Raw genomic sequence first — 9,391 nt, 5'->3', positions numbered from 1 at the left:
AAAAAAAATGAAAAAAATAATAATTGAATTTTTTTTTTGTATTTCCATAATAAATTGAGATATTTTTTTTCTTTTTTTTCCTCGAGTAGTCATGAGCAGTACGGTTACCATCAGTTTGTCACTGACATAAACGCCGTCGAGAACGTAATTTACTTTCTATACATCCCGTTTGCACTAATATGCGAGTGCGAGCGAGATGTATAGAAAGTAAATTACGTTCTCGACGGCGTTTACGTCAGTGACAAACTGATGGTAACCGTACTGGTCCATCTTCTGGTGCCAGCTTATCGTTGAATTTTGGGACACGTGATATATGATAGATACTTGGATAGATTAAGATATAATTATATTTTATAGAGATATCGACGGAATGGGGTTCTTAAGGCTTCGATTCAGATTTACGAGACTTGAATTAAATAGTGTTCTTAACCCTTTTCCAGGCATAGTACGATTCATCGACTAATTTTTTAGAGTAGGGTAATTCGCCAGTAACCGGCCACCCCAAACCAAAAATGAATTCTATTCATCTATAAATAGAATTCATTTTAGTATACGGTGGTCAGTTATTGAAAGCTGGCCAGTTATTGAAACCGTTATTGGACGGTTAGATAGGATTAACGAGAAAAGAAATATAATAAAGACAATAGAAAATAGAAGAGGAGTACTAATTGGACATCTGCTACGACACGACATGTTCCTAAAGAACATCATAGAAGGAAAAATAGACGGAATCAGAGGAAGAGGAAGACCGAGAATAAATTATTTCAACCAAATAAAAGAAAATGTTCAGGTCGTGTCATACCAGAAGGTTAAGGAGTTGGCAGAGGACCGGACGAGTTGGAGATTGCTCCACCGACAAGAGCACAGCTCTTAAATATAAAGAAGAAGAGATACTAAAATGAATTCTGTTTATAGATGAATAAAATTCATTTTTAGTGTTGGGCGGCCAGTTACTAAAAGTGGCCAGTTACTGGCGAATTACCCTATCTCCCAGTGGCGGCGCGTTAAACATATCCATAGGCAAGCCGTGGCTAATTTGGCTTACATATTTCCTTTACAACTCTGCTCAAACGTCTAAAAACAGGCAAGCCGGTGGGAATCGGCTTTTATGGTCGCGCCGCCACTGCTATCTCCTAAACAGACTTCTTCTTGACGAAGACTAATACTAGATAAAAGAGTTTTTCATCACACTTGCTTGTAAAATATGTTATTACGCTTACGCGATGCGGTCCATAAATCCTAAATTACGACCAAGGGCTGTAATGTACGTACGAAATTAGGCAGAAGATTTATTTATTTCCCTGTTTTTCAGTACAAGTTTGATGAAAAACACGGGCGGTACAGGAATTACGAACTCGTGTTAATTAAGTCCTCGCCTTCGGCGTCGGGCCTCAATTCACACTCGTTCGTAAATTCTTATTTGCCGTCCTTAGTACACGTACTTTAAAGTTTTGGTGTTTTTAAATTCCGCCTACTTGTAATTGTCACTTTATTATACCTTTATATTAGGTGTTTGTGACAATATCGGTTAGTTTTAAAGGGGTCTTACGCAATCAGTAAATATTGTCAGTTTTTACTATCATTAATAACTGACATTGTTTTAATGATTGCCGATTTATTGATTGGAAACCTTTTGATTCGAATAATTTGTGCTAAATTACTAATATAAGGGTTTTCGCGGATTTATACATTTATAACGTCATAACGTGTGTACGGTAGAGTTAAGCCAAGTTTTCGAAGTTGGATGTATGGCACATTTATATATGATATGCTTTAGCGGCATTATGTAGAAGATTTTATTAAAATAGCCTTATTAAATGCAATAAAAAAATGTTTTGCGAGAATAAGGTAGAAAGGAATTTGATGTTTTAGTTTAAATACTATGTAATGTAATAAGTTGTAAGTATGTCAAAAATTTTATTCGATTTAAAGTAAATCAGATTTATATATTTATTAGTTAAAAAAGCAATATATTCAGTATATGTTTTCTTTTTGCACTTTTGAAATAAAATAAAGTTAACAACGACTAAAGACACTTTTAGGTTTTTGTTTAAAAACTATAAATATTATAATAGCTTACCTACTGGAACCATATTTTTAGAAAACAAACTAGTTAAAACGTACTATACAGGCTGGCTAAAAAATAACTGCATTCCCGTTGCCAGGGAGGTTTTGGGATTATACTGCGTAACTTTTGCTATGGGACCAACCCCGAAATCGCGAAAAAAAATTGGCTGTTTCATACATTTTGGCTGGTCCATTTTCTATGGAAGGGTAAATTTTTTTTCGCGTTTTCGGGGTTGGTCCCATAGTAAAAGTTGCTCAGGATAATCCGAAAACCTCCCTGGCAAGAGGAATGCAGTTATTTTTTAGCCACCGTGTATAACCGCTTAATTTTAACATGATTTATTCAATCTAGAAACTCATTTTATTTACAATTTATAAACATTAAGCGCTTATACACAGACATAGAAGCAGGTAACATTTTAGTTATATATATTTGTCGTATCTAAGGTTTACTCGGGTAATTCCGAATGTCGAAAACTGTCGGAGAATTCCGATAAGAGACTTTTATTATGATGGAATTGAGGGTGATTTTCATCTGAATTTCGGAATTATCCGACATTCGGTAATACCCGAATACACCTTACACTTTATTTTCAGCACTTATATAAATATAAGTTTTGGCCATGTAAGTTTTCTTGATTTGTGTATGTAATCCTTCATTATCCAATTATTACCCATTGATTTTTGGAAGACACTGGTGAATAGACTGATATCAAAGAGAATTTAGACTAGAGGAATATTGTCAGTACATTTACTGCCATCTTTCGACACAAATGATTGAAACTTTTAGAACGCCATTTGACTTGATCCTTATTTTTTCACTGCCAAAAGTAGGCCAAAGGTATGGCGCCATCGCTCGAAAAGATGGCACCATACCTTTGGCCTATCCTCGAGTAGATGGCGATACTTTTTGACATTTAACAAATTTAACACATATCCGTGAAAAAATAAGGATCAAGTCAAATGGCGTTCTAAAAGTGTTAATCATTTGTGTCGAAAGATGGCAGTAAATGTACTTACTAACTATCATAATTTACTTTGACAATATTCATCTATTTCAAATTCTCTTTGCTGATATGTAATATACGATTTCGCATAACAATAATTAATATCAACTTGTATCACATATTATTTTATTAAGGCTCGTTAAAATGACTAATTGAGTTACACATAAAGCTAAACAAAGACTATTAAACCCTTTGTAAAAAACGCATTTAACTGATTTGTAAAAATTTGCAAGACCGAAGTGATCCCATAAAGCCGACCACTGACTAACAGGCCGCCGGACGATATCGGCCTGTCAGTTAGAACAAAAATTTGACAGTTCCGAACAACTGACCGGCCGATATCGTCCGGCGGACTGTTAGTCAGTGGTCGGCTTAAGTGTTCCGTAAACTAAGTTTTGTACGGAACACTAAAAATTTGGTACCTACGGTCAATGTGGAGAAAACCCGCATATAAAATGTTTGGTTGGGAAAATCGTCATAGGCCAATAACTCTCGTACTTGTATACGTATACTTCGCTCAGACAGAAAGGAAGAGCTTCGCTCCTTCCGCTTTACCCGTCTTCTGTAAGTGGAGTTGGTGTAAGAGTTAGAAGCGAGGAAAGAGCTTGTAGACGGTCTTACCTGTTAGACGGTCTTCTCCATGTTAACCTTAGTGCCTTTAGATTGTCTTGGCGGCAGCACTGCCATGCCCCGAAAAAACGCGAAATAGAATTAAAAATCTTTAACATTTCAGCATACATTAACCTTTTCGACGCCGTGTCAAACACAAAAGCCGTTACTCGGACGCCACGTCACCGAAGTGTCAAAACTGAAATTGAACTTTATGCATATGTACGTGTAGGTCTATGTTGCTCTGTGGTCGGTGACCGATTAATCCGTCTTTGACGTTGGACCTGCGGTGCGGATATATCGGTGATTGGCGTCCAAAAGGTTAAATCACAATTGTTAGTGTATATTATTACTTATAATATAACATTATGTTTCAGTTTTGTGAATTTATAACATTAGTTTTGAGTATTTTGTTAACCGGCTACAAAAAAAGGTTTTTTTTTACTTTCCTAATCTTCGAATCACTTCGATAACTTAGACTTTTTATTATAAGTTGTTAAAGCAATATTAGGCAGAAATGTGTAACATCAAACTTGTCATTTTAACACTAGGTTTTTATATAACACTAATGCGTATGGGTATGTTGATAATATTTTTTAAGTATGCGTTTACTTATAGAAAGTAATAGGAAGTTTTATTGACAGTGTATGGTACTTATGTGTTCATAGTAAGGCAAACTAACTTATATTGTGTCTAACAAGTGCGGGAATACATAAAAGTATTATGTTAATACTCCTATAGATAGAAATAAATATATTATTCGGACGATCATCTTTTATTTCGATTATTTTTAATAAATATAAATTCTCCAGCTAAAACCCATTAACTTTTGGGTTATTTCTATTCATCAGAATCACGAGAACTATCGATTTAAAAAGAAAAAAAATACCGTCACAAAACTGACACCCAAAATTTGTATGAAGAACTGGGGACAATTTTGCTTTGTCTCATTCTAGTACTCGTGATTTTGAGTCTAAATAACACTAAAGTTGATGATTAAAAAAATGGTACCAATTTTTTTTTAAAACCCCCACACGTGTTATACAATCAAAAATCTTTGGAAATATCAAGGTTAGGCTGAATCTAATAATTATTGTGGAAAATAAAATAATTAAAGAAAACTGGTTTTTCACTCATTATTTATATTTTATTAACAATAACAACTTAACTATTTGTATAAATAAGTAATTAGCGAGTAATTTGATATTCAATAAGTCGCCAAGGGGCTGTCCATAAATTACGTCATCGATTTTTGACGATTTTGGACCCCCCCCCCCTATAATCATCCAAAAATCATGCATCAAATGACCCCATTTCCTCCTACTTCATGCTACCGTCATCCGATGTCCAGACCCCCCCCCCCCCTAATTTGAAATGACGTAATTTATGAATAGCCCCCAAGTGCTTAAAAAAACACGACTTTTATTGCACATGACCCAAACAAAATATACAATAATATAATAAAATATATAAAAATATTCCATAAAATATTGCACAACCCGATTAAAATATTATAGTCTTAATTTTTTTACAAATTGATATAAATTATATTAAAGATATTTTTTTATTATTCGTTATACATATACTTATATAATTAGTATATCTGATTATAAAAATCCGAATCTCCAAAAAAACGACTAGCAATTACTCGCCATTGATATAATTTAATAATAATAATAAGTTAGTCGATAAAAGGCACATGTTTCTAAATATACTCTGTATCTTTAGGTACTTAAATAAAAGTAAACAAATAATTTGTACATTTTCGGGTAGTTATAACATTTATTGGTCAACCAACCAAATACAAAACCGCCTGGATCTGTCACTGAACGACCTGACTTTAACCTACATTATTTGATCATGTAATACTTTCATCTACCCTCAACTGGCTTAAGAAGCCAGTTGAGGGTAGATTTTGTTTACTCTTTTTTAAATACCTAAAGATACAGACTATATATAGATGTTGGTTAATTTTGTTAATTCTTCTTATAAACATTTGAATAAACACAGCAAATAAAGTTGTAATTATTGGCAAGATAAAATGAAAACAAATATAACTAATGTCATTGTAATTGTCGTGTTTATAGCATCAACCAATTTGACAGCTGAATATAGCGTTGCATTCACGCTGAATATCAAACGCGCTGACTGTCTGCGCTATATTTGCTTCAGCTGCCATGAATTCGGCCATAATATGTTGCACTACTACATTTTGCATAGTTATTTGTGTACCTGGGCATTTTCACTTAACTGTGCACCTTTAACGGCCGGTTAGCAATCGTTACAAAACTGACGGTCAATGTCAAATCCCATACATTTTGTCAGGAATGTAAGGGGTCATCCATTAATTACGTCACACGAATTTATAGGTTTTTTAACCCCTCCCGTCCTTGTCACACTTGGTCACATTTGGCAAATGTCTCCCCCCCCCTGGCGTGACGTCACAATTTTTTTCAACGCAGTCGGTAAATCGAATTTTTTGTATTATTCATATTTTATCAAAACATTTTTGACAAGAAATATTAGTAATTTTATAACCCAAAACTGATTAGGAAAGAAAATTAAACTAGGTAATAAAAATCGGGCAAGTGCGAGTCGGACTCGCGCACGAAGGGTTCCGTACCATATAAAAAAAAAACAAAAAAAAAAGCAAAAAAATAAAAGGTCACCCATCCAAGTACTGACCACTCCCGACGTTGCTTAACTTTGGTCAAAAATCACGTTTGTTGTATGGGAGCCCCATTTAAATCTTTATTTTATTCTGTTTTTAGTATTTGTTGTTATAGCGGCAACAGAAATACATCATCTGTGAAAATTTCAACTGTCTAGCTATCACGGTTCGTGAGATACAGCCTGGTGACAGACGGACGGACGGACGGACGGACGGACGGACGGACGGACGGACGGACGGACGGACGGACGGACGGACGGACGGACAGCGAAGTCTTAGTAATAGGGTCCCGTTTTACCCTTTGGGTACGGAACCCTAAAAACGATTATCGTTCCAAAAAATTGTTATTTAACTGTACAGGAAATTAAATAATTTAAATCCATTTTCGGTTACTGATGAAGTTAAAGTGACGTCACAAAGTTTGTGACTCCCCCCTCCCCCTTGTCACAACATGTCACACTTTCTTGACCCCTCTCTCCCCCTAAACGTGTGATGTAATTAATGGATGACCCCTAACGGTTAGACGTTCTGAAACAAGACTTAAGTCGCGCTTTAAAGTATTATACAAGTTAAATGAAAATGACCACCTAATTATGTGGTACCATAGAGAAAAAAAAAATCTTACTATTATATATTTCTCTATTATGGTGGTACCTTTGCTTTAAAATAATGTCACACATTATATAGTCCGACTAAGCTAATTCTGCACCGACTTGGAGTGTCATTATAAACGTCATATTTTAATAGAAAGTTACTATCTATGGTGCGAAATAAAATAGCAGAAATTAAATAAAATGGAACTAAAAAAACATCATACTAAATTGTTGCCATGTTTAATAATTTTACGTCAAAATGTGACAGTTACGTAGGAAGTGGCGCCCTCATTTATTTTCTATTTTATGTCGCACCCTACATTTTGTCATTGTAAATGCCATGCAGAACTTTGGCTGGTCCGACTCTAACTTTTTAATGTCATTATAGTGGTCAACGCAGCTTACCGCGGCCCATTTAATAAATTGCAAAAGTTTAGTAACATTCCAGCTTCCGGTAATATTTAGCCATTTTGGACACGTAATAGACCTAATCTAATAGACCATCGGCTAAACCACACGCTTTCTTATTTTTTAATTGTGGTCAAAAATCGTAAAATTTCTAAATGTTACATCTTGAATTTTTAATGAGCCATCGAACGCAAAACGCGTGTTTTGCGTAACTAATTTGAAATTTAAAAATCAAGGATTTGAGGTTTTGAAATGATTATGCATTTGATGATAAGTAATTATGCAAATTGTTGACCGATATTTTTGAAATTAGGACCCGAATTAGCAATGGTACATTTTCCTCCCCAGCTTACTTCGACGGTCAGACGTCTTTTGTGTAAGATATTAAAAATATTTTCGATGACATCAAGCTCGCTGCAGAAATGTACCTATACTTTTGAATTGTTTTGAGCAGTTGCTCATAGAAAAAAGATAGATTTACACCACAAAGAAACCCAGTCACCATTCGTAGAGTCAGGCGGAGTTGTAACTGTTCTGACTATTGTGACAAAGCGTTCCACTCGTCATAATTTCATAGGAATCTGACTTGTTGTACACATCAAGTGTGACAGATCACTTCAAAATCTGCGCATAGTTATGACCTCTCCAAACGTCACCGATAATCGCATGTGATTTGCAATACATTGCGGGATTTGGTCGATCGATTGAATTCGTTGCTCGTACTTAGCCAGCAATTTTTATCTAAAATTGCATGACATTTGTTGCAACGTCTGTAGAAGCCTTTAGATTGGTCCGACTCTATTAAAAAAATATTGCACTATTGTTGCACAGATAAAATTAATCTTCTCAAATATAGTTAGTCAAAGGATTGTCTCATTTCAAACATAGACAGAGAGAATCATACTATCTTTGTCTTACTATACTAGTACTAGCACCGAAAAGGAAAGGATGAGTATAGTTTTTTTGTTCTTATTTACTGACAAATTTTGTTTGACCAACTATAGGCATATTATCTAATAATCTCTTTCTGATCGCCTTAGAATGTGTTACGCCTCAAATACAAATGTAACACCATTGTTAAGCTCATTAAAAAACGGAAGTCAATAATAATTATGATTACGTAAAAGTTATGTAATGAACAGTAAGCGACGACATACAAGTAATGTACACCATAAATGCCGCACTTACTTTCACGGTTTCTCTTTCCACAAAATAACTTGCACATATTATTTGCCGTTCTAAGGTTTGGCGGGAAATGTATATAAATTTTCATCACACTTGCTCGGAAAAGATGTATTTACACGTAGGGCTTGCGGGCGGGAAATTGAATTTTTCGCCCTAGGGCGGAAAAAATCTTTTCCGAGCAAGTGTGATGAAAAACACTTATTTACACGTAGGGCTTGCGGGCGGAAAAGATTTTTTCCGCCCTAGGGCGGAAAAGTGTTTTATACAGAAGTTTGTTTTTATTAATTCTCCTTTTTTTCCTTACAAGTGTGATGAAAAACATTGTGTGTGCCACGGGCGGTAAAGAAATTCCGAACTCGTGAACATTTTAAGCCCTCGCTTCGCGTCGGGCTTAAAATTGACACTCGTTCGTAATTTCTTATTTCCCGCCCTTAATACACAATGTACTATTTGACGCCATTTTCTCAATCGCCATTCGCGCGCTCGACTTCGACTGAAGTGCATTCAGCCAAGATTTTATTTCACTAATTTTAATGTTTATTACTGGAAGCATTGTGTTAGTTTAAGATATACTTGTATAGTGAATAAATTATATCGCTCTTGTTTGTTTCATTTTGTACTAACATTCCTAGTTTCTAAAATAACGAACTTGTATCACAAAATTATTTACAGATTATCCTAGTTTTGTCTAGAAAGTTAGTGCGGGAAACAAGTATTTTTCATGTACCTTTACGAGTATATATCATGTTATGTCGTAGCTAAATTGCAATATAGGTAATTAGTACTTATTTCCCAGATTTCTAAGCTTTCTAGACAAACCAGCATAGAATTAAAGTTTATTTTAAGCGTGG

The sequence above is a fragment of the Cydia splendana genome, chromosome 23 (assembly GCF_910591565.1).
Source record: "Cydia splendana chromosome 23, ilCydSple1.2, whole genome shotgun sequence".
Lineage (NCBI taxonomy): Eukaryota > Metazoa > Arthropoda > Insecta > Lepidoptera > Tortricidae > Cydia > Cydia splendana.
This window is presented reverse-complemented; position numbering follows the sequence as displayed.